Raw genomic sequence first — 25,052 nt, 5'->3', positions numbered from 1 at the left:
AGGAGCCGCGGTGCCCTGCCCTGCCCTGCCCTGCGCTGCCGGACTCTCCACCTCCGGCGGGCGCCGGGCGCTAGCGCCGCCATCCAGCCGCTGCAGGCATGGGGCGGCGGGTGCGCACCGGGGGTGGGGTCCTTACCCCAGCCGAGCGGGGGGCGCAGGGGCTCGGGCAGGCGCAGCTGCAGCCCCCGGGCTCGGGTGTCTCCCCTCCGCCGCCCGGGCTCACCGCGGCGGCGCCTCTCGGCAGGCAGGTGGCGCCGTCCCCCCAGCCTCGCCAGCCCGCCTTCAGCACCACGCGGCGGCGGACAGCTCCGCCGGGGAGCCGGGGGACGCCCAGGGGGCCCGGCGGAGCTGGGTCTGCCCCTCAGGATTAGCCCCGGCTTGCGGGGGCGTCCCCCCTAGGATGGGAGCCCCTGCTTGCTGCGGTAGTGGGGTGAGCTGCGCCGGGCGCCCCGTCTGCAGAGCCGGGGCTTGGGGAGAGTGTCAGGTCTGCCCCCCACCCCGCTTCCCTCGACAGTCCCCCTAACTCCAGCCAAGGTTTGGCAGCTCCCGCCCAGCTCCCACCGCAAACAGCTAGCAAAGCCCCGGTTTCCCCTCCCTCCACTCCGCAGGATCAGTGCATGGGGCGAGTTCAGCCTGCACCAGAGTGATGGACGCAGCACAGGGCCCTGAATAGACTAGAAAAGAATCCAGCTTTCCCACAGCCCACACCGAGTTCAGAATGAGCCCCCCGCAGCCTGGTAAAACACAACTACTTCTCCGGTTTTATAACTTCTAGCAAAGACAAACAGAAAGAGCAAACCGAAGAATTTTATGAGCCATTGCTTTCTTGAACTGAGGAGGAAAAATCAAGGAATTTAGCAGAAACAAGTGCACACCGGGGCCTAGTGATTTTGTGTGCCTCCATTTTTTAATGTTAATTTTGAGAAACCTGAAAGGGGGTCCTTTACTTTCAGAGGGTGTGTGCTTGAAAGTCCACTTTAAGTTGCTTCAATTTGGACACCCAAATTTAGGCCAGGAGCACTGGATTCCTCATATTGCAACATTGGCCCCTCCAGTCCCCGGTCCTGGCAGTGTCTAGTATCTGATGACTCACAACAATAGAAACCCACTGCTAAAGCACCAGGTAAGGAATACCTCACAGTAACTATTCTCACCTGACATCTGCAGTAGTGAGCTTATACCCTGAAAAAATCACAATGAAATATTTGCAAGGTAGCTGACAAGGTTACACAGAGGATGGATATCTGTAAGTTTAGACTCCAGACACCAAAGGAGTTGTTTTAGGGAGATATTAATAGATGCATGTAATATGAAACATAAGACCTAAGACCAGAAGCCAAGTGTCTTCAACAGCTAAAGAAGTTTCAGCAGAGTGAGATGTCCTGGATCTGTCCTTATTAAATGACATCAAAAATATCCTCTTAAAATGTTTGTTTCTCTGCATCTTTATCCACCAGCAAGTGCATAGCAGAAAGTTGGAGAATAAAGATAGTGAGGTTTCTACTGATTTGAATGATTGTGTTGTGATTCACAATCTCATCTTTTTATAAAACTTCCCAGCTGTCGTCCTCTCTCTCATTCCTTCATGCTCTAGCTTCCCCTCTACAAGCTGTGGCCTGGCTGTGATTTTCAATAGCTTTTCCCCCATGACTCGGCCCCCTTTTAACTTTCAATTTCTATTAAAAAGCTAATTTGGGAGCTCATTTTTAATGCTCCCAATTTTGTATGTTTAAATAGAAAATGAAAGTCAAAAGCAAACTAGCTGCAAATGAAACATCAGTGAAAAACTCTTTCTTTCTTTCTTTCTCTCTTTCCTCCCTCTAGCCTAACTGTGGCTCTCTGTAGCATTTCACTTATAGCTAGGCCATTTTCAGCTTGCACATGCACTAACAGAAACTGATAACATTCAATTTAGAGGTTTTGTGTGTATATGTCTTTTATTTTTAAATAAATATGGCAGGCCAGTCAGGGTAAAATATTGTTGATAGCTGCAGACAGACCACTGGTGGGGCAAAGAGCAGTAGGAGTTTAGGAAACAAAAGATAGCAACAGGGAAGAGGTGGGATATGAGGGCAGGAGAAAGGAGCAGGCCTTGGGCAATTATGTTGAAAGTTGTAAGCATATCTGGAAAACAAAAATTAAAAAGGCTGTATTTCGTGCAGAGGGGTGGCTCAGGAGACTGGAAATGGGAGATGGAGTCTTTTTAACCTTAGTCTTTGAGTCCAGTGCAGATCAGAAGTGACCAAAATTGCTTACCAGCTGACAGCTGTTCAGAAGCTCTTATGAAATGAGATGGTTGGATAAGTCCAGTATCCAGTGGGACAGATGCCCACAAAACATCAAAAAAGTCTCCATATGCCACAATTGCCGCAAAGCCCTCTACAGTTTAATCTACTCTATCTATACAACCTATTATCACAACATCATCTCCCACCTTCACTCCATTGGGATGCCAGCCTCCACCTCCAATTCTCCAACAAGCAACTTTCAAACTTTCTCCATGAGAAGCTCCCATAGCAAATCCAGTATCTTCTCCTTCTTATGCCCCTTCTTAAAACTCCCTTCTTTGATAATGTAGTCAGGAAACTGCAACCTGATAATGGCTAAGCAGGTGGCAAGTGGTGAGCACTGCTTCTGAGTGGCTAAGAATTGCACACATCCTATTATGTGTGTTACTCCATCTCTCTCACCCCAGCCTGGCCTGTTTGTTCATCCCATACACGTTTTTTGTGTTGTCTTTTAGAAGGTAAGCTCTGTGCAGCACCTAGCACAATGGGGTCCAGTCTGTTTGAGACTTTTACTGCAATCTAAATGTATACAGTTATTATTGTTATTAGCATCATTGCACCCAGGCTGACAGTCTCAGAAGCGATACTGAGTGTCAAGTAGGCCATAGAGACAAAATATCTCTCTCAGCCTCTTGGCATGGTCCCTCCAGGGCAACAGTGAGGAACACTGGGACTGCAGTATGTTGGGGAGTGTACACTGCTGCTGCCCCTGCTGTGCCTGTGTGAATAGAGAAAGGACATCAGCTTCAAGGTGAGCACCTGAAGAAGAAAGTTAGCCTAGGGCATAGGCCCTTTAGTAATACAGCACAGCTTAAAGTACGGCTCAACCACACAGACAGCAAGCAGGATAAGAATGCAGGTTTAGATAATACTAGTAAAACTGCCTGTTAGCCAATGGCCTCCCAGCATAGCAGAGATTACTCTGTCATAGGGTGCAAACAATTAATTTCTTTCCCTTACTTCCTTTTTCTCTAGGGCTGGGTCCAAGCCAAAATCTCACTGCTGAGCTCCTGTGAACTCTGAGAAAGTCTGAATCAGCGTATGGATCCAAACGTTGAGGTTTGGGTGCATTTGTACTTTCCTCCCCTTACTCTATGTTCCTTTCTGATTTGAGAGAGGGGCACTGGGTTGGCACAGGGAGGGGCATACTGCATCCTATCACTTGGCACCTCCTTTTCACCCTCTGTCAAGTCTTTCTACCCCAGATCATGTTGGTTAAAAAGTGAAATCGACCTGCTGCCAGCTGCTTTGCTGAATCATGGTTGGTTTGGAAAGAAAATCCAAAATGGAGGATAGTCCATAGAATGATATAGCCTCCTCTACAGAGGGGTTCTGCTAATTAGGGGTAGGTGGTAAGATTCATACATAACTGGTACCAGTTAGTCTGGGTTAACTCTAGAAGCGGGAAAGACCAGCCTGAAAATCTCAGGCTGTCAAAAGACTGCACAGTTGCTTAGAGTTATGTGCATGTTAAGTGCTTTCCTGGATCACCGACTAATAGAACTAAAAAACTACTGCTCACTTTTACAGGAGTTGTGCAAGTTGCACAGCAAGATTGTGGCTATTCTGGAGACCTTGATCAAACATCAAATTATTTTTCCCATTTGGATATGGTAGACAAGAAAAGCAAATGACAGTTACTGATGTGTTTACCTTTGGCTTGAACATAAATTAGTTCTCAGGGTCATATCTTTATATTGCAAATTGTTACTGTAAACAATTAAGTTAAAATCAATCTGATTACATGTAGCTGTTATGGAGAATGAAATCATGATCAGTTACTTACCAGTCCTGTGCAAAATTGTTCAATGCCTGCCCTTTTACAGTGTGTGGACAAAGATTCATACAATTGTATAGGCTAAAATACAGCATTGTTTAAGAAAGTATTCTGCTTTTTCTTCAGTGACTTGTATAACCTTCACCAAATTCCATACAACTCATATTTACGGAGCTGCAGATTAATAAAGTCAGTTCAGGAAGGCAGGTTCATTAATTATTTCATACATTGATGTGAAGAGAGCGATGGAAATTTGGATACATATTTTACACCAGGCATCTCCTGCTAGCAGATATTTGGAAACAAACATGGAAGCTGTTTTAAATGCTAGATGAAGAGAAGTTATTAAAAATAATGAGAACATCTTGAGTCAGCTAGATAACATGTCATCACTGTTTGGCAAAGCAAATGGACAGGAGCAGGAGAAGGGACAATGGAGAATGTGAATAAGGAAATGTAATTTACCCCTTCACATAACCCAAGAAGCAGGGGTCACCCAATGAAATTAATAGGCAGCAGGTTTTAAAACAAACATATAGTCTGATCAGCTATGGCCATCCTGAGGTTCTTTTGACCACCCACCCCACCAGCAAATTAATAGGGCTGAAAATTTCAAAGCTGCCTCAGGGACTCCCAGACTGGGATTTTTCATAAAATCCAGTGGAGTTAGGCACCCAGTTTCACTGATTTTCAATGGGAGATAGGTACCTAGCTCACTTACGGTCATCTGAAAATTCCAGCCCCACTTTACATTAAGGTAAATCCAAATCTCCTGGGTGAGTTTGAATATCTCAGCCTGCATTATTATAATACCTTTCATATAAGACTCTTAAAACACTTTACAAACAGCCCTGGGCTCACAAAACCCACGGACAGTAGGTATGTATCATCATATCCTTTTAGAGGTGCCCATATCCGCACACAGGAATGTTATGTCTGGTACAAAATAACTCTGTGATTAGCTGATATCATTAGGAAAAGATCCCAGGAGTCCTGATTCCCAGCCCCAGTCCCTAACCACTATTTAATACTGCCTCTACATTGCAAACTATATCAGACGTCATTAAGCAGTTTGATTAACATTTAACTCCTTCCTGTTTGATCTAAAATAAAGTATTTTTTTTCAGTTTTTTTTAAATGTTCAACTGTCAGAAATTAAAGATGAACCACAGAATGTGGTCTAGTGGTTTGAGTAGGAAGTAGGGAGTCCTGTATCCACTCTTGGCTATGCCACCAGCTTGCTGTGTAACCTTGAGGCAAATTGCTTAGCCTCTCTGTGTCTCAGTTTACATCCATATAAAATGGGCAACATAATACTTATCCACCTCAAAAGGGAGGAGGAGAGGGCTGAGTGAATGAATGAATGAATGAATGAATGATTATTTGCCAAATGTTTTGAAAAGCATTTTGAGAACGAAAAGAACTGTAATAGAGAAAAAAAACTGCAAATGATTTCAGCTCTGTTCTTCTGAGAAAATGCTTACCTATTGGATCAGAATCATTTTTAAAATTATTTGTTCTGTATCAAAATAGTATACATGTCATCTACTTGAGAATAACTCTAGAACTACTTTGCTATACAAAAGCTTATGGAGGGTTAAGAGATCAGTCCTACACAATTATCTATCTATCTATCTATCTATCTATCTATCTATCTATCTATCTATCTATCTATCTATCTTGCTGACAGTGCTGTAGAGTACAACTTGAGCAGGATTCTGTCCCAAGACCCTAATGTATTTACTGTCTGTTTTGTTAAATCTTTATGGGACGCTTGTCATGCTCTATTAATGAAAAGTAGAATCAGCAAACACTAGAACATGAGATATTCTCAGGGAAATAACTGAAACAATCACTGGTTTTAAACGCTGACATTGACTGTAGCTTGCATGATTATTTGTTCTGTATTTATAGTCTGTATTTCTGTCTTGTACTTCTATTGCTTATTCTTTACATTAGGTACTATCATGCATTACTTCTGCATGTAGATATTGCATTGACTTCAAGCCCATGCTGTGTAAGCATTTTGTAATGACAGTTACAGCAATAAATCTGGCTTGCTAGTTTAAAATTACAGCTTGCTATAATACTGTAGCTTTGTAGTATGATTGGGCCCTATAGACTCTGCCAATCCCTGCTCAGATCGAATCTTGTGAAAAATTCTGGGTAGATTAAGGAAGTGTCACTCATTTGATTAAACTAAGGAGTCCGTCTTTGCAATCTAAACAGTTATAGTCTAGTGCTCAGAGGCACCTGGAAGGCACAGCTGCTTGAATGTATGTCTGGTTCTGTCACTGAGTCCTTTCAGACCTCAGCTAAGTCTCTTAAAGTTCTCTGTTCCTTAGTTTCCCATCAATAAAATGGGTATAATAATTTTTACTGACCAAAAACGGCTGTTGTGAGAATTTATAAGTGTTTATAAACTGCTTGGATGAAAGGTGCTGTATAAAAGTACAAAGCAGTGACTGATCGATCGATTAATCAATCTATCTATATCACATTAAGATACTTAACCAGGGTGTGATTTTTGTAATTCAGGTAGAAGAACTATCAATCTATCTATCCATTTGCAGTGTTGAGGTAGCTGTGTTGGTCCCAGGATATAAGAGGGACAAGATGAATGAGGTAATATATTTTATTGGACCAACCTCTGTTGGTGAAACAGAGATGCTTGAGCTCTCCGGAGCTCGAAAGCTTGTTTCTCACCAACAAAAGTTGGTCTAATAAAAGATATGACCTTACCCACCTTCTATTTGTTATTCAGGGAGTAGAACTATCTATCCATTCACCCTGTAGCACTTCTAATGTATCTCTCATTATGACATGTGAACACCCACCCTAGATAGTAAAAGTGAATAAATGAAGGAAAGTCATGAGCAGTTTCTATCAGTTGTCCAACAAATGTGGTAACACCTATCTATCATTTCCCATAAAATCTCTCCATGCCTTAGGCACAGCAGAATGAGGAGTTCAAATAATTTTCAGACTTGTATGTCTAGCTAATATATATATATTTTATCACTGGTAAGGCAGTGGCCTGGAACTGACAACGTTCAGCCCCTGATCAAGGTGTTAAGAAATACATACCGTCTGTATGTTTTCTCTTTGTGATAAATCTGACAACTCAGTACAATGCCAGTTGGATGGGAATAGGGGAGTAGTATGAAGCTAGCTGCTGCCAGTACACTGTGAGTTTCTCCAGCCCTTCCTTTGGGTTACCATACCTCAGACATTTCAAGCTGTATTTCATGCATCAGGTGTTGCCACGTTTACTATTATTTATCATTTAAGTTGTGGTAGCACTTCAACCAGCTATGGACCTCATTGTGCTAGGAACTACCCATTTGATACCGAATAACAATCCCTGTTAATCACAGAGCCTATCAATCATTTAAAAGGACTTCAAGCTTTAAAAAATTTTTCAAACAATTAGTGTGTGTATGAAATTCCATTGGGCGGATATAGCTGATCTAAATTGGTACCTGCCTGAAGGATGCTGTGTTTAGGGATGAAAGTTGGTTGTTGGTTTTTTACCAGTTGGGCTGTTTCTAGCATTCCACTGGGTACCACATAACACTAAGTTTTTCAGTGTGCTGTGGAAGTGGCTCTAGAATGTGGAATGAGTTTCACAGCTTTGCCTGACTAACAGGAACAGTCAGGATATCCAGACTGCTTGTGGCTTAAAGAAAACCGGGAGTGGCTAGGTACAAAAGCTTGGAGAGTGATAAATGTTTCACTCCATACCAAATGGATTTTTTCTGCACATGGAACAATAACACCCTGCAAGAGAGGAAAGGGTGGGTAATTCTGCCCTTGTGATATTTCAGTTATTCTTTTTGCCTGTATATTTATTAGAAACATAGGCAATATACTACTACTAGACCATGGTGCAGTAGCGTGTCTCTCACCACTGCTAGTTAGAAACCCAGGGCGGGTCTGAATCCCAGGCATGCAGAGCTGCCGGGTAGTAAATACCTCCATGCTTCCATCCTGCCAAGATAGTGGCTGTCATTCCCCTACTCACATAAGAACACGAGAAGAACATAAGAATGGCCGTACTGGGTCAGACCAAAGGTCCATCCAGCCCAGTATCCTGTCTGCCGACAGTGGCCAATGCCAGGTGCCCCAGAGGGAGGGAACCTAACAGGTAATGATCAAGTGATCTCTCTCCTGCCATCTGTCTCCACCCTCTGACAAACAGAGACTAGGGACACCATTCCTTACCCATCCTGGCTAATAGCCATTAATGGACTTAACCTCCATGAATTTATCTAGTTCTCTTTTAAACCCTGTTATAGTCCTAACCTCACAACCTGCTGTGGACACAGACTCTGGGAAGTCCCACCTCAAGGGCTCTGATAGACAGCAGCCTCCTGGCTCCTGTTTGGCTCCTCTCCCTGTATAAATCCAGGGGGCAGTTGCGGTAGCGTTTAGGCGGAAGAGAGGCCTAAGGAGCAGAGTCCAGATCCTATCTCAATATGCACTTCACTACAGTCTGCAGGTGCTTGAAGTTCAGGGGGGGTTGGTTTGGGGCTGTCTCCAACTTACAGCATGTTAAGTTTTTCCCAGTACACTTGTATTTTTTCCTACTTGAAATGAAACCCCCATAGACAGCTGCATTCTGCCACTTGCTTCCAGAAGGAGTGAGGGGAATGGCATGGATGATGTGCAGAAGCCCTGCTATCCAGCCAGCAGCTGCAGCCTTTTCTACTCCACTGACCTTAATGATTCAAGAAGAGCTCACCCATGATAGCATAGAGAGATGACCCTAGAAGGGCAGTAGTGATTCCAGATCAATGCTTTGATTTATTGTGCTCTGTATTGCTGGGGATGTGTTGTGGCTTATTCAACCCAATATTCTTTTCTTCCCTGTGCACTTTGCCACATGCTTCCTCAATTTCTTTTCATACAGCGAGAGAAGTAAAAAACCCTGGCTAGTAATGCTGCCCGATTGCAACATCTCGTCAGGGATTGTGCTTAATTGACCATGCTCCACATCATCACCATCCAAGCATTTAAGTAATGAGAGTCCAGTGTTAACAACATTCCTGATTACATACAGGGCGGTGTGTATTGAGAGGCAGCTAGAGAAGGTCTGATTGGAAAACAAAGCTGGGGTGAGCCAGGAACGTAGGGCTGTTCAGGAGCAGATTGGTGGGCTGACTGAAATAAGGGTGGTGCAGGGTCCATTAGCAGCGCAAGGAGTGGAGCTGCATGGATGCTTATGACCTGCTTGTGAGATAATGGAATTTGTGACTTGGTTGAAAGGCTTATGCGGATGCTTTCTAGAAAGCCGTTTAGACACAGCTCTGTTTTTTCCATCACGCATTTTCAACATTTCTTTAATGACATCCATTATTACAAGGGATTTTTGCAGGGAAACAGGATCACTTCTGCAGGAGAATTCATCTATGCTAGGCTGGTTTTCAGAAGTACTGACTGAGCACCCACCCAGGAAGTCAATGGGAGCTGTGGGTGCTCAGGCTCTCTGAAATGTCCAGAGTAACACCACTAGCTCCAGCGGAGTTTTTCTGGATCTGGCACTTAGGGTGTTCCTGCGATCAGAATAAGGCCCTCAGAATCATCAGGATCATCAGTGGCTCTCAAGCACTTCATAAGTATCAGTGAATTAAGCTTTGTAAAATCCCTAGTTAGTAGGAACATGTTGCTATACCTCTTTTACAGATGGATAAATTGATACACAGATCAGAAGACGATCCAGTTCCTTCATTATCAATAAACCGGGCCTGATTCTCCCCTTTCTTACGCACTGTAAGTCAGATAACTTCACTGAAGCTAGTGGAGTTAAAATCAGGGCAAAAGTGAGTGAGAGGACAATCAGGCCTCTTGACTTTAAGCTGAAAACCCTGTGTGTGTTTGTGTTGTGCTGCCTAAAACTGTCCCTTGATTGTCTTGTGGTCTAGGTAAAGTAGTATCTGACTACTCCAGGCATGGTTTCTTTTGCAAGGTTCTAGTCCCACCCAGGTGGGAAGTTTTACAATTATGAGCTAACCACAATTACAAAACACCAAACCAAGCGAAGCATGTACCGCTTGCACCTCTTTAATTTCAAAATCATTGTGTTAAATGGTCACCATCAAAGCAACCTCCCACTTATCTGGAAGCTGAGAAAGCAATTAAAGAAGAAAAATGATAAATGTTTCATTTTAAAATGATTGGATTATTTTTATGGTTGTGAGACTGGAGTCATGCTGAGGGTTTCAACGCCTGAGTCAACGTTACAATTGTGGGTCCTTTGTGGCTCATAACTAGTAAATCAGATCTATGGAACCATACATTTACTGCAAATTTAAGAAGTTGTTCTTTAATTTTTTTAAGTGTATGTGTTAAATCATGTCAACAGGAATATAGACAGCCTGCTTTGCTTTCGTTTATGAGAATCAATGTTGTACCACAGGGAACTTTTTTTCTCTGCTTTGCCGATTTATTCTGCTTTTTATTATTGGTTATGAATTCCCCCAGTCAAGTGTCTGGCACATACACTAAACAAGTATATATTGGGCCTGGCTTGCCCAGGGCTTTGTACTTCATGTAGTCAGTAACTCCTGAGCTGAGTGAGTGAAGACTACTACTCTGATGTGTTAGTGCTTTACACAGGTGTAACTAGAAAAGGAGTACTTGTGGCACCTTAGAGACTAACCAGTTTATTTGAGCATAAGCTTTCGTGAGCTCATGAAAGCTTATGCTCATGAAAGCTTATGCTCAAATAAATTGGTTAGTCTCTAAGGTGCCACAAGTACTCCTTTTCTTTTTGCGAATACAGACTAATACGGCTGCTACTCTGAAACAGGTGTAACTGACTGCACAATATGGATGGCATGAAGAATCAGGCCTGTTACCTCTTTTGTTCCACTTTCCTTTACGTCACATAGTGCCCAACACGTCAGACCATTATGCTATAGCTACAGGGAATGTGATCTACAGGTGAGAGGTGGCAAGGGGTCAAGCTGCCTGGCCTGGGTTCTCTTCCTGGTTCTGACACTGACTTCCTAGTCACTCAACGCCTCTCACTATCTGTGCAAGTGACTTGCCCAAGGTCACCCAGCCCATCGCCCGTAGAGCCAGGAACGGAATGCTGGTTACCTCAGCCCCCATCCCTGGGACCTAGAAGGCCACTGAACCATGCTATATTATAATTAAGCTGTATTATAATTAACATGATGATGATTTATCCCGAGTGTCTTAATGCTCTGGCATCTGCCACTGTGTTACACATACTAATAGTAATTGTAAGGAGAGTGATCACTTTAGATAATCTGTTACCGACAGGAGAGTGGGTTTGTGGGGGGGTGGGTGGGGAGAAAACCTGGATTTGTGCTGGAAATGGCCCACCTTGATTATCATACACATTGTAAGGAGAGTGATCACTTTACATAAGCAGTTACCAGCAGGAGAGTGGGGTGGGGGGGAGAGAAAACCTTTTGTAGTGATAAACACCCATTTTTCATGGTCTGTGTGTATAAAACATCCTCACTGCATTTTCCACTTTATGCATCCGATGAAGTGAGCTGTAGCTCACAAAAGCTTATGCTCAAATAAATTGGTTAGTCTCTAAGGTGCCACAAGTCCTCCTGTTCTTTTTGCGAATACAGACTTACACGGCTGCTACTCTGAAACATACTAATAGCAATACCCTGGACCTATTTGCTGGCCCTGAGCAGGAGACCTGTGGTTACTCCGGAATTTAAGATCCATAAGGAATCTCGGTTCTCTTGCTAACATACTACTTGGACAATAATTTATTTCTCTTTGTTTAATTGGAGACACTGAGCAATGTGAAGCCATTAGCAGGAACTCACCAGCACTAATTACCACTAAAATGGGTATGGCTGGGTTAGCAGACACAAGAAAGAGATTGTGTGGTGGGGGGGAAGATTCTGTCTATTTGGCCCTCGTGAGCAGAGTTTCTGAGCATCCCCTTTGACAAGGGCAGAGAGAGTACCCTGCCTTCCACAGGACAGTTAAATTAGGCAGGTTCTCAGAGTTAGATGAGGGAGTTGTACAAGTCAGAAAAGGAGAGACCCTCTGAGCTGACAGAATTCCACAGTCCCCAGCTAAAGAGCTGACTGTAGCCCTTAGGCAAAGCCCTTTGTCCTTTGTAAGTCTTGGCACCAGATCTCTTGTGACCAAGGCTGTTCTGTAGTGGCCCACTCTGCCTCCTCAAAAGCCAATATTTTTCTTTATTTCAATGTATCCTTCATTCCAGTCTTTTAGGGCAGCTGCACCAGTTTTTCCAGGTGAGACCACAGGTGCCCCAACCTGTTCCCCCTCTTGGAAGGGAGTCTAATTTCTAATCCAACTAAGACTGGGGTTTGGAGCAGTTTGAGCTTAGAGACTGAAGTAGAACATGCTCAGAGCCCTGCACACTCTTCTCTAAGAGCCTGATTGTGGCACTTAGCCGCTGTTCTATCCACCCTAGGAGCAGAGAAAAGCTGACCCACCCTGAGGGGGAGCTAGGGGAAATATCTTCCTCAAGAGACACGAGTGCTTCTGGAGGAGAAGGAATGTGAAGGTGCATTATTCCAAGGGATAGTGCAGTATATGCCATTCTTCATACCCAGACATCTGTAGGCCCTGTCTCCTTCCCATTTCTCTTGGGGCACACAGGGGTGTGGTCCCTGGATCACTGAGTGTAAGAACTGTACTTCCCCTGCACCTTGCAGAGGGGGTACAAGTGGGAGGGGGCTGGCTCCTTGTCTCCTGCCAACACACACAGCCACACACACCTTACACAAGCCTCAGGGATAATTTGGGCCTGAGGGAGGAAAGGAGTGCTGGAGTGGCACTGATGGCATGCAAGCCAGGGCTCTAAGTCGCCACTCTCAGCAACTCCAAAACATATTCCTAAAGTTCTAGCCTCGTTGTGGCGGGTTTGAGTTCCATGCTCCTTTCTTTCATCCAGTAGGGTGATTGCATGATCCACAACCCTACAGGTATGATTTGGGTAAGGGGGACTTTTTGTTACTATAGTAACATATTTACTTAAGCAGCTCTTTTCCTCTTTAGACTTTTCCGTAAGGCCAGGGAAATATTAAAAATGAAAGTGGAAGGCCCTGCTTTTAGTAAAATGCAGTTTTCCCCCTCCTGCTGCTTAATTGTCACATTGAGGATAAAAGTAGCAAAAAGTCTCACTGAAGAGGAGATGAATGCATTGTTCAGCAAGCTCTGTCCCCTTTGAAATTGCATCTACTCTACGTGTCTGCACTCCCTATCTTCTTTTAGGGAGAGTCGGATTCCAGGACACAGGCTGAGGCAAGTTTATAATATATTCAGCCCAATATCTGCTTGTGTTTTTAAAGAAATGCTGCTAGCCACATCCTTCTGTGATGTAACTCACCATTGCTCCAATGGCTTCCATAGATCTGTACTGAGGAGGATCTAGTCCCCAACGCAATGCTACAAATATCCATCAGATTAGACTAATTGCATGATATAAAATTGTAAGTGTGATTGTGCTCTCATTCAGGGGAGCCCCTAGACATTTTTCACATGACACGCCCTAGGGCTCCCCGCCACCCCTCTCCTGGGTGGCTTCCCGGAGGGGGCACTCTCTGCGGCTCTCGAGGCTGTTGCTGAGCGAGTCCCACAGGCAGAGCAGAGAGGCCCTGGGCTGCTGGAAGCAGGGTGAGGCTGGGCAGGTCCCTGTGGGAGAACCTTGGTGCAGGACCCTGCCCCATAGCAGTGGTGAGGAGGAGCAGTGCTGGCTGTCCTGCCCACGCAGGTTTGGCCCCACAGCCACTCTGTCATGATGGAGGCTGGGGGTGTCAAAACGGAGTGAGTGGCATTGCGACCTTGTGCATGGGGGTGCCAGTGCGGCTCACATTTGGATGGAGAGGCCACAGGGCCAAGCAGGAGAGGTGCTGCAACCCCGATGCACCAAGTTCCAATGGCAGTCACTCCGTTTTGGTCCTGCACTGCACACCACCCCTCACCACGATGCTGGAGGTGCATGGCCAAACCTGGGGGTCAGTGGGGTGGCCAGTGCTGCCATTCCTTGCTGCGGCCTTAGGAAGGCCCAGCGCTGATGATTTGGTGCCTCTGCCAATGGTATGCGCCATGTGTACTATGCATGTGGCTGCAGGCACCACTGCTTTCATTTACCTGGTATAAACCAGTAGTGACTCCACTGAGCCCAATGGAGTTCAGCTGGTGTAAAATGTGTGTAATGAGAGCAGAATCAGGCCCTCTCCCTCTGTCAGAATTCATAAAATCAATAGGACGTGTCTCGTTCTCATTAGAGTCCAGGGGTCTTTAGAGTAACTTCTAAATGATTGCATCCTGACAGTTTATCCCTATTCAGTTCTGTAGATCTTCTTTCCCACAAGCCTGACACTCTTGCTGGAAGTCACAGCTGAGATTATGGAGAATTACTCTGCCCTCTGAGACCTGGAATAGGTCCCTCCCAAGCAGGGCTGATGCACGCTGCCAGGCTGAGTGGAAGCCGGCACTGCCACGTTCCTGCTTGTGGATAAATTAAACACGTCAGTGTACAAGGCGATCAGTCTGGCATCTTTCAGCAATGCCAACTCACTTACAAAAACATGGACTCTGACTTTTGGGTTGATACAATGTGAAAAACCTCCAACTCCACCTTTATCTTTCAGCTTGTTTCCTAATGGCAGACAGGGTCTGTGCAGAGACCATTCAGATTCATTGGCCTCAAACAAAACATGCCAGAGAGAGATGCCGGCCCCAAGTCAATCCATAGCTCCCAGTGCCGAGAGACACTATGGATACAAATGCCAATAAGCAACACTGGATTTATGTATTTCTCTTGAAATAGATTAAAAATAATTTCACTTGCTGATAAATTGTATAACTAAGATTCAGGCTTAATCTGACTTGTGAATTATTTGATCCACTATGATCATTATTTCTGCCTAGTTATGTCTAAATGCAGGCTCTTAGCTAAGGGGGGAGGCTCTTTGTGGGTGTGAGTGAATTGTTAAATAAAGACTAACCTGGAATTCAAATCTTAAGACTCAGTGGAGACCTTTGATATACAAAGAAGGATTTCATTATTCCGTTATCTTAAACTTGCTCAGGACAGAAGCAATGGCTGATAACTTGAAAGGGAATTATGTTAGTATTTTTGGATAAGTCCTGTGTTAAATGCAGTACTTCAGGATGGAAAATCTCCCATTTAAGCGCCTCAATTGGCATGGAAGAGAGATTAATGCTCGCATCTTTTTGAGCCTGAAAATCTCTTGACCAGAGTTGAATCACAGAAGTGTAGCTGAGTCTTTGCTTCCTAACAAGCTTGAAGACCAATCCAATCCGCACCCAATTAAAAGGATTTTGGTAGGTTCAGGCCTTTTCCCAAGATCCAGTTGTTAATGATCTTTGCTTGTTTGCAAGACCCTCAGTTTCTGAAAAGAATGGAGTTCCCTGGCTTTGGGCTTTGTTTTGTTAGTCATAGAATCATAGAATATCAGGGTTGGAAGGGACCTCAGGAGATCATCTAGTCCAACCCCCTGCTCAAAGTAGGACCAATCCCCAATTTTTGCCCCAGATTTCTAAATGGCCCCCTCAAGGATTGAACTCACAACCCAGGGTTTAGCAGGCCAATGCTCAAACCACTGAGCTATCCCTCCCCCCCAAAGTCTTTGTTACACTAGAAAAAATCTGCTCAACAGTAAATGTATACTAGATCACCCTCACCAGCAATATAGATTATACCTTATGCCTACAAAAACACCACTTTAACCAAGTGATGCAGATGAAGGTATAAACTGGGCTCAAACTGGGAAAAAAAGAAGTAGCAAGCTCCACCCATCTGAGATGCCAGAATGAGTCACTAATCACAGTAAATTGTACTGATGTTCAAAACATGACCATGAGCGCTGTGCAGTACAAGGGAGGGCCTCTTGCATCTTATCTAAGAAGTTTTTGGAAAGTGTTGGGAACAATTTCCTGGTGCAAGTGCTGGAGGAACCAACTAGGGGCAGAGCTCTTCTTGACCTGCTGCTCACAAACCAGGAAGAATTAGTAGGAGAAGCAAAAGTGGAGGGGAACCTGGGAGGCAGTGACCATGAGATGGTCGAGTTCAGGATCCTGACACAAGGAAGAAAGGAGAGCAACAGAATATGGGCCCTGGACTTCAGAAAAGCAGACATTGACTCCCTCAGGGAACTGATGGGCAGGATCCCCTGGGAGAATAACATGAGGGGGAAAGGAGACCAGGAGAGCTGGCTGTATTTTAAAGAATCTTTATTGAGGTTACAGGAATAAACCATCCCAATGTGTAGAAAGAATAGTAAATATGGCAGGCGACCAGCTTGGCTTAACAGCGAAATCCTTGCTGATCTTAAACACAAAAAAGAAGCTTACAAGAAGTGGAAGATTGGACAAATGACCAGGGAGGAATATAAAAATATTGCTCAGGCATCCCGGACAACTGGAAAAAAGCAAATATAGTGCGCATCTTTAAAAAAGGGAAGAAGGAGGATCCAGGAACTACAGGCCAGTCAGCCTCACCTCAGTCCCTGGAAAAATCATGGAGCAGGTCCTCAAGGAATCAATCCTGAAGCACTTAGCGGAGAGGAAAGTGACCAGGGACAGTCAGCATGGATTCACCAAAGGCAGGTCATGCCTGACTAATCTAATTGCCTTCTATGACGAGATAACTGGCTCTGTGGATGAAGGGAAAGCAGTGGACGTGTTATTCCTTGACTTTAGCAAAGCTTTTGATATGGTCTCCCACAGTATTCTTGCCAGCAAGTTAAAGAAGTATGGGCTGGATGAATGGACTATAAGGTGGATAGAAAGCTAGCTAGCTCATCGGGCTCAACAGATTGTGATCAATGGCTCCATGTCTAGTTGGCAGCCGGTATCAAGCGGAGTGCCCCAAGGGTCGGTCCTGGGGCCGGTTTTTTTCAATATCTTCATTAATGATCTGGAGGATGGAATGGACTGCACCCTCAGCAAATTTGCAGATGACATTAAACTGGGAGGAGAGGTAGATACGCTGGAGGGTAGGGATAGGATACAGAGGGACCTAGACAAATTAGAGGATTGGTCCAAAAGAAACCTGATGAGGTTCAACAAGGACAAGTGCAGAGTCCTGCACTTAGTACGGAAGAATCCCATGCACCGCTACAGACTAGGGACCGAATGGCTAGGCAGCAGTTCTGCAGAAAAGGACCTAGGGGTTTCAGTGGACGAGAAGCTGGATATGAGTCAACAGTGTGCCCTTGTTGCCAAGAAGGCTAACGGCATTTTGGGCTGTATAAGTAGGAGCATTGCCAGCAGATCGAGGGACGTGATCGTTCCCCTCTATTCGACATTGGTGAGGCCTCATCTAGAGTGCTGTGTCCAGTTTTGGGCCCCACACTACAAGGAGGATGTGGAAAAATTGGAGAGAGTCCAGCGGAGGGCAACAAAAATGATTAGGGGACTGGAGCACATGACTTACGAGGAGGGGCTGAGGGTACTGGGATTATTTAGTCTGCAGAAGAGAAGAATGAGGGGGATTTGATAGCGGCCTTCAACTACCTGAAAGGGGGTTCCAAAGAGGATGGATCTAGACTGTTCTCAGTGATAGCAGATGACAGAACAAGTCTCAAGTTGCAGTGGGAGAAGTTTAGGTTGGATATTAGGAAAAACTTTTTCACTAGGAGGGTGGTGAAGCACCGGAATGGATTACCTAGGGAGGTGGTGGAATCTCCTTCCTTAGAGGTTTTTAAGGTCAGGCTTGACAAAGCCCTGCCTGGGATGATTTAGTTGGGGATTGGTCCTACTTTGAGCAGGGGGTTGGACTAGATGACCTCCTGAGGTCCCTTCCAACCTGATAATATCTATGATTCTATGATCTATACAGGCAAAAGGCACTGTTACAAAACATGTTAGCTCACATAATGTTAAACACAATTTTGCCCTTAGTAATACAGGCAAGGATAAGGATAAGCACTATCAACTAACACCTTTTAAAATACAACTGTCCTCCGCCACCCTAAGGGCAAATGGCAAAATGTTCAGAAGTGGCTAGAAATTTCAATGCCTTAATTTTGGATGCCCAGATGGAGACTTCTTAAAAGAACATGATTTTCAGAAAGGGCTGAGGACCCACCCTCTGAAAATCAGACCTTTTAAGAGTCTCAAATTGAAGCACACAGAAGCACTAGTCACTGTTGAATGTGTTGGCCAAAATCACTTTTAGCATCATGAACACAACACGTTTCCCCAGTATAGACAAGCCCCAGCTATGTGTCAGAAAAAACAGTAGATCCCAGAATGATGTAGCCGAGCCTTAAGGGCAAACCAGCTTAAACAGGAATTTGGGTGAATCTGTTTTCCATTTGAACATGTTATTGATTTCAAATAGAGAATGATGGGATGAGAACTTTAATATTGATTGAAACTGGTAACCCTTCACAATTCCATGGCACCTTTGACTTGAATATCTGTGTTTACAGACTTTAATCAGCCCTCATAATATGCCTTTGAGGCTGTGAAGGGTTATTAGTCAAACCGGTAAAACAGGAAAATGAAAATACTCATCTTTTTGCCCATCTACACTGAAATGTTTGATGCCTATTATCACCAACAATTTGAAAGCTTTGATCAGTCTGGTCGTCTTTATTTTTAGCAATGGGTAAGTTGAGGAACAGAGTTCAGTGAATTGTCAAAGATCACATATTGGGTCAAACCAAGGAGTTCTGATTTCAGTCCCCCACTGTAACTGTAACTAACATATAATGCATGTATGTGAGCACAAAGAAGAGATGGAATGGGAAAGAATTTTTGCAGTGTCTTATGTGACACATCACACAACTGATAAAGCCATAGGCCATTATCTTAGTTATTCTCTTCATTAAGCGTTGAGAGCATGCAGCACCACACAGGCGGTATTAAGCTCTGTTCAGGGTCAGGCCCTTATTCCTAAAGATTATGGGGAAAAAGCAAGGAACATATTTATAACCGTGTCTGCATCTTATGTGACCTCCACTCCTCCTCAGCTTTGATCCAAGCTGCTGATCTGAGAAATGGATTCTGATTTCCATTTGATAAGGTGTAGGTTTTTGATGAAGGGAAATCCAAAAATAATCCTTGACTGAGCAGATAACTCAACCAAGGAGCTCAGATGTATATGCAAAGGAACCGGCAACTCTGCTAGATGAATTCTCATGATCGCTTAGTCCCTGGTGGAAGATGAGTCCCATGGCGAATGGCAGGAGCTGACCAGATCATGGTTGCAGAGCCATGATTTCATTCCAGCTGCATGCCTAGTAGACACCCACTATGAAACATTGCATTACGGATCTAAACAGAGCCAGCATGGTCTAACGTATTCCATATTTAAGCACTGACAGCTGGATACTTCAAGGTGCTGACCATTCTGGCCTGGATCCAGGAAATTACTTAAGCACATGTTCAGCTTCAAGCATATAAATGGTCCCAGTGAAGTCTAGAGGAATGCTAATGTGCTTAAAGTTAAGCATGTACTAAATGCCTTCTTGGATTGGGACTAGAGTGCTCAGCCCCTTGTAGGACTCAGCCTCTGTTAAAACATAGGGTTTTTTAAAACTCAGTTGATGATGAAAGCTCTCAAATGTATTGCCATTCAAACATGGCTATAGGATAAGATTGCAGAACCTCCAAGGCAACATAAGATTGTAAGCTCCTTGGGGCAGGAACCATCTTTTCTCCTGTTTGTACAGTGCCTAGCGCAATGGGTTCTGGTCCATAACTGGGTCTTCCAGGAGCTATGGTAAGAGAAATGATGATTTTGGAAAGCAGTATAACCATTTAAATCCCACTAATAGCAGTGAAGGGTGGTGAATGTTTCCATTCACATGCTACTTCAATTCATTTACAAGAAACCATTTATTATGTTTTTTAAAAAGTTACTATTGACGTATTGGGACATTTTGTTGCAAACATGGTCCGAATCCTGAATAGTTCCACTGGCTCTAGTCGGACTATTCTCAGGCTTCAAGGGGAAGAACCACTCATGGGAGTAAGGGCTGTAGGAATGAGCCCTGTGTTAGTTGCAGAACAATTTTCCTAACTCACGAAGGCCCAGTAATAACAGCTCTGAGAGGCTTATCTCACAGTAATGAGAAACAGCATGCATGCATACCACTATCTTTTGAGAAGCAGTGAGCAAGGGATGGAATGTTGGCTACATAGCATATTACTTGGCTTTTGAGGCAATGGCAAGTGCAAACATTTTAGCGTCACAATAAATCTGGAAAAACGACCTGGGTGTACCTTGTATCACCGCTAAATTCTATAAAACAAAAGAAAACAATACTAAGCTAGACATGGGCTAGTTGCACATCTGAAAATACTGTGGAAATGTATTACAATGAGATCATGATCTGGGGCATATTTCTGTCATAGGACCAGACACCTATACCCACTTGGATAAAGTGCTGTTCTTAAAAAGGGAGGAATAGCAGATATGATAAACTGCAATTGTCTAGGTACAGCCTTTTTTACAGGTCTGATAGATTCCCAGGCTGCAGCAAGTTAGTTGCCTTGTACATCACTGCTTGTCATTCCCTCTGCTAGTGAAATCTGGCACTGACAAGGAGCAGATGTTTTGGAGCAAGGGTTCTCAAACTTCATTGCACTACGACCCCCTTCTGACAACAAAAATTACTACACAACCCCAGGAGGGGGGGACTGAAGCCTGAGCCTGCCTGAGCCCTGTGGCCCAGGGTGGGGGGGCCAAAGCCTGAGCCCCATCACCCCGGGTGGAGGGGGGCAAAGCCAAAGCTCAAGGGCTTCTGCCCCAGGCAGGGGGTCTGTAACCTGAGCCCTGCCACCTGGGCGGTGGGGCTTGGGTTTTGGCCCTGCGCCCCAGCAAATGTAAGCCAGCCCTGATGACCCCATTAAAACAGCGTCGAGACCCACTTTGGGGTGGCAACCCACAGTTTGAGAACTGCTGTTTTGGAGCATCCAGGCCATCTTTTCCATCTTTAGCTTGAATGGTTCCTGACATTTCTTTGTACCTTGTTTATTCCTTGCTGCTGGGGTCAGGTCCATCATGCTTGCTGAGGTGGAGTTGTTTGGAAGTACTTTTGATTTGTTTTTCTTACCTAAATATCTGTATCTTTTAGGGGGTAATTCAAACCGAGGCTGCCCATGCACCAGTGAAAGGACTGGCAAAGACCTCCAGAATAGCAGGTCAGTGTGACCCTCACTGTTTTTCTACCATATTTAAAAGTCTATGCATATATCCATTTTAAAAACTATAATTTCAAGCAGGGCTGAATTAAGGCATATATTCCCTAGATTTGTGTCTAGGGCCCTAGTGATTGAAATCCCATGAAGTCAGAATCTCAGTTTTGATTTTTTAAAAATATTATTTCTTGCCCATATAGACGTGAAGAATAGTTTGAAAATAGGAACTGAGTGTAACCCCATGCCTGCCAGAGTCTGCTGACAGTCTGAAACCTGAGCTCCCAGAGGTGCTCCATTCACCTTAACTCTGAATCCTGCTACCACCCCAAGGAGATGCACCTTTACAGGATGGCCATGGGACTAACAGGAGCCCCATGTTCATTGTGCTTAGGGTCCTGGATGGCCTTAATTTGATCTTCTCTGTGGGTACATTTGGTTGCAGACATAATAGGTCTAGTCTCATGATTTTAATGGGAGAAATGACCGACATGGCTAATGTATATCAACTACTTCTTGCACTGATTTGTGGTCTAATTTTCACCAGTGGAAATCCAGATTAATCCCATTAGCATCAGTGGAGCTACTTCTGATTAATACTAGTATAAATGAGAACAGAATGTGGCCCATTGGCCAGTCTGTACTGCTACTACTCTCCCTGCCAAATCCACTGTGTTCTGCACCATATAAAGACTCAATATACACTGTTACTTTTCAAAAGTAGTTATAGTAATAAATAACTGGCATTTACAGACTTTTAATCATACACTGTAGCAGCGAACCAAAACAGGGATGAATTGCCCTCCATGCAGGAAGATAATACACAAAGGGGGCGTGGGGGGGGCAGGGGTTGTAAACAGTATGCAGGATGACTTCACATAATCCTGATAATACAGTGCTATCCTTCAGAGGCAGGTGATGACATTAGGTGCTGCATGAGCTGTTGCTAAACTTTCCAACAACATTTATTCTTTAGCCACAAGCTACTCCTGTTCTTGGTTGTTAACAAAGCCATTCTTGTCAGAAAACGTTGTTCTTCCTTTTAAAACTTTCTAGGACAAAATGAACTTGTTAGCAGTCCAGTGTGAGCCTTAAATTAAAACGAAACTGGGTCTCTGCTCAAGGACCTGCTGACTGCTCCATGCTCCTGATTTCATTTTCAGCGGAACGTCAGTGCTTTAGTAACGGATTATCTCCGCAGTCTGGGGCATAAAGAAGATGCAAATTAATTTTCCAGCAAGACACACTACTGGCTCAGACATCTTCCCTCCGCCCATTGCCTTAACATCAATGTCTTGTCTAGTTAAATGCCAGTAAACAAGTGTAACACTCTAACAAGCCACAAATTAGCTTATTGACACCTCTGTCAGCTGTCTCCTGCTTCTAAAAATGTCAGGTTTCTGAAAAGGTGTAATAACATTGGGAGTCTAACGTAAAGTTGGTTCTTGTATGCATGCCCCTTGACTTATTCCTTCCCCATCCAAAGACCCTTGTTAGCATATTGGATAAATATATTTTCAGTGTGCACACAGCTTTTTTCAAGCTGCTGAACTTAAAATCACGGACTGTTGCTTCTGCATGTAACTTAACTCTTTAGATTCTGCAGGGAATTAAAATGTGCCTTTTTTCCCTCGTCAGGCTTTCTTATTTTTCCTGTGTTCATTTAGGGGATGGTTAAAGTGTTGAGCTGGATCTTCAGGTGGCATAAGCCGTTGTTGACTTCACTGGGGTTACACCACTTCACACTAACTGGAGATTGGGGCCATTGGCTTGACAGCCATAGAAATTAGAAACGAATGAACTTCAGACTGCTGGGAAATCAGAGTAAGTACAGAAAAGCACCAAATGGTTCAGATGAATCTAACTGAACCTTCTGAGTCCGCAAAACTGGCTTGGAAGTCTCACAACAGGCTTTCTTCTCATGCTGTGTCTCTGCACAGCAGAGAACCCCTCCAGCACATGCAATAGGGATGCAATCTCTCTGCAGGACCCCCCTCCAGTGCCCCTCACTCTTTCCCAGAAGGAAGCTGAGATGGATGGATAAACTGGGGAGCATTCACATCCATAGCTGATTCAGTCCTTGAGTTTGCAGATGACACTAAGCTGGGAGAAGTGGTAGATATGCTGGAGGGTAGGGATAGGATATAGAGGGACCTAGACAAATTAGAGGATTGGTCCAAAAGAAATTTGATGAGGTTCAACAAGGACAAGTGCAGAGTCCTGCTCTTAGGATGGAAGAATCTCATGCACTGGCAGCAGTTCTGCAGAAAAGGACCTAGGGGTGACAGTGGACGAGAAGCTGGATATGAGTCAACAGTGTGCCCTTGTTGCCAAGAAGGCTAACGGCATTTTGGGCTGTATAAGTAGGAGCATTGCCAGCAGATCGAGGGACATGATCGTTCCCCTCTGTTCGACATTGGTGAGGCCTCATCTGGAGTACTGTGTCCAGTTCTGGGCCCACACTACAAGAAGGACGTGGAAAAATTGGAGAGAGTCCAGCGGAGGGCAACAAAAATGATTAGGGGACTGGAGCACATGACTTACGAGGGGGGGCTGAGGGTACTGGGATTATTTAGTCTGCAGAAGAGAAGAATGAGGGGGATTTGATAGCGGCCTTCAACTACCTGAAAGAGGGTTCCAAAGAGGAAGGATCTAGACTGTTCTCAGTGATAGCAGATGACAGAACAAGGAGTAATGGTCTCGAGTTGCAGTGGGGGAGGTTTAGGTTGGATATTAGGGAAAACTTTTTCACTAGGAGGGTGGTGAAGCACCGGAATGGGTTACCTAGGGAGGTGGTGAAATCTCCTTCCTTAGAGGTTTTTAAGGTCAGGCTTGACAAATCCCTGGCTGGGATGATTTAGTTGGGGATTGGTCCTGCTTTGAGCAGGGGGTTGGACTAGATGACCTCCCGAGGTCCCTTCCAGCCCTGATATTCTACGATTCTATGCTGATGCAGCCACCAAGGGTGCTAACAAATTCTAATTGCACAACAGCAATCTTTGTGTCATAATTCATATTTAATTGTGTGCTAGAAGGAACCGTTCGCTGGTTTCCATCTATTGAATACTGAAGTACACCTTGGCCTTGCGTTGTTCAGAAAATATCAGAGTGATCTGCCATGACCATTCCCCCAGGGGTGTGATTGCTAACCTACTTCTCTGGCGCAGGATTGTGTCAACCTCAGGGGCAAGGAAATGCTTCCCTCTGCTGAGACTACAGCTCACATTGAATCCTTCTTGTAGGTCAACTGCTGCCCGTGTCTTCAGTTTGAGCAGGAACACGGAAACAGAAGAAAACGGAGGTGGGTGGAAATACACCATTGCTTAATATGTTCTGAAGGTCAGAGAGAAAAGTCCTTGGCCTAAATCAAATTGTGCCTGATCTAAAATTAAAAAGACTTAAATGCTTAGAATTTCAGAGAGACTCAAACTAATGGCTTGTTTCTTCCCCCTCCCTGCTTATTTGTTGCATAAATTGCAAATGTATCCTTATGGGGATAGTATTTAAAAGCCAACTTAAAATAATATTTTTACTATTGTTCAGTGCATGGGAGACCTATAACATGAGTCATGTGGTTAGTCACTCTTGGAATCAGCATCTCTCAAGGAAAGAAAAGGGATAGGACTATTCCTTATGAGAACACTTCTTTGCAATGAATTTATACAATCCTGGGAATTAAAGACTTGTCACCGTAAAACCAAACTGTGCTGCTGTAAGAACTGCCTCAGTCCTTGTTTGTGTGCCTCATGCTCACCCTAGCTCTATGTAATGCAGTTCAATTTTTCCTGAAATGGTCCCTTAAATTTCAATTTTCCTGTAGAGCCGAGGTTAATCAGATG

At 44.3% G+C, this 25,052-nt stretch overlaps 1 long non-coding RNA gene across 1 annotated transcript; it reads left to right on the top strand.

Moving 5' to 3' along the window:
• The first annotated feature begins 1,044 nt into the window (after positions 1-1,044).
• LOC141975835 (uncharacterized) lies at positions 1,045-24,515 on the top strand. Its single transcript, XR_012636011.1, has 5 exons — positions 1,045-1,123; positions 3,264-3,347; positions 21,153-21,219; positions 22,881-23,037; positions 24,381-24,515. It is a non-coding gene; the product is annotated as an uncharacterized LOC141975835 (long non-coding RNA).
• The last annotated feature ends 537 nt before the right edge of the window (positions 24,516-25,052 follow it).

This window comes from Natator depressus, chromosome 21 (assembly GCF_965152275.1).
Source record: "Natator depressus isolate rNatDep1 chromosome 21, rNatDep2.hap1, whole genome shotgun sequence".
NCBI lineage: Eukaryota > Metazoa > Chordata > Testudines > Cheloniidae > Natator > Natator depressus.
The sequence above is the reverse complement of the archived record's forward strand: the minus strand, read 5'-3'. Positions and strand labels throughout refer to the sequence as shown.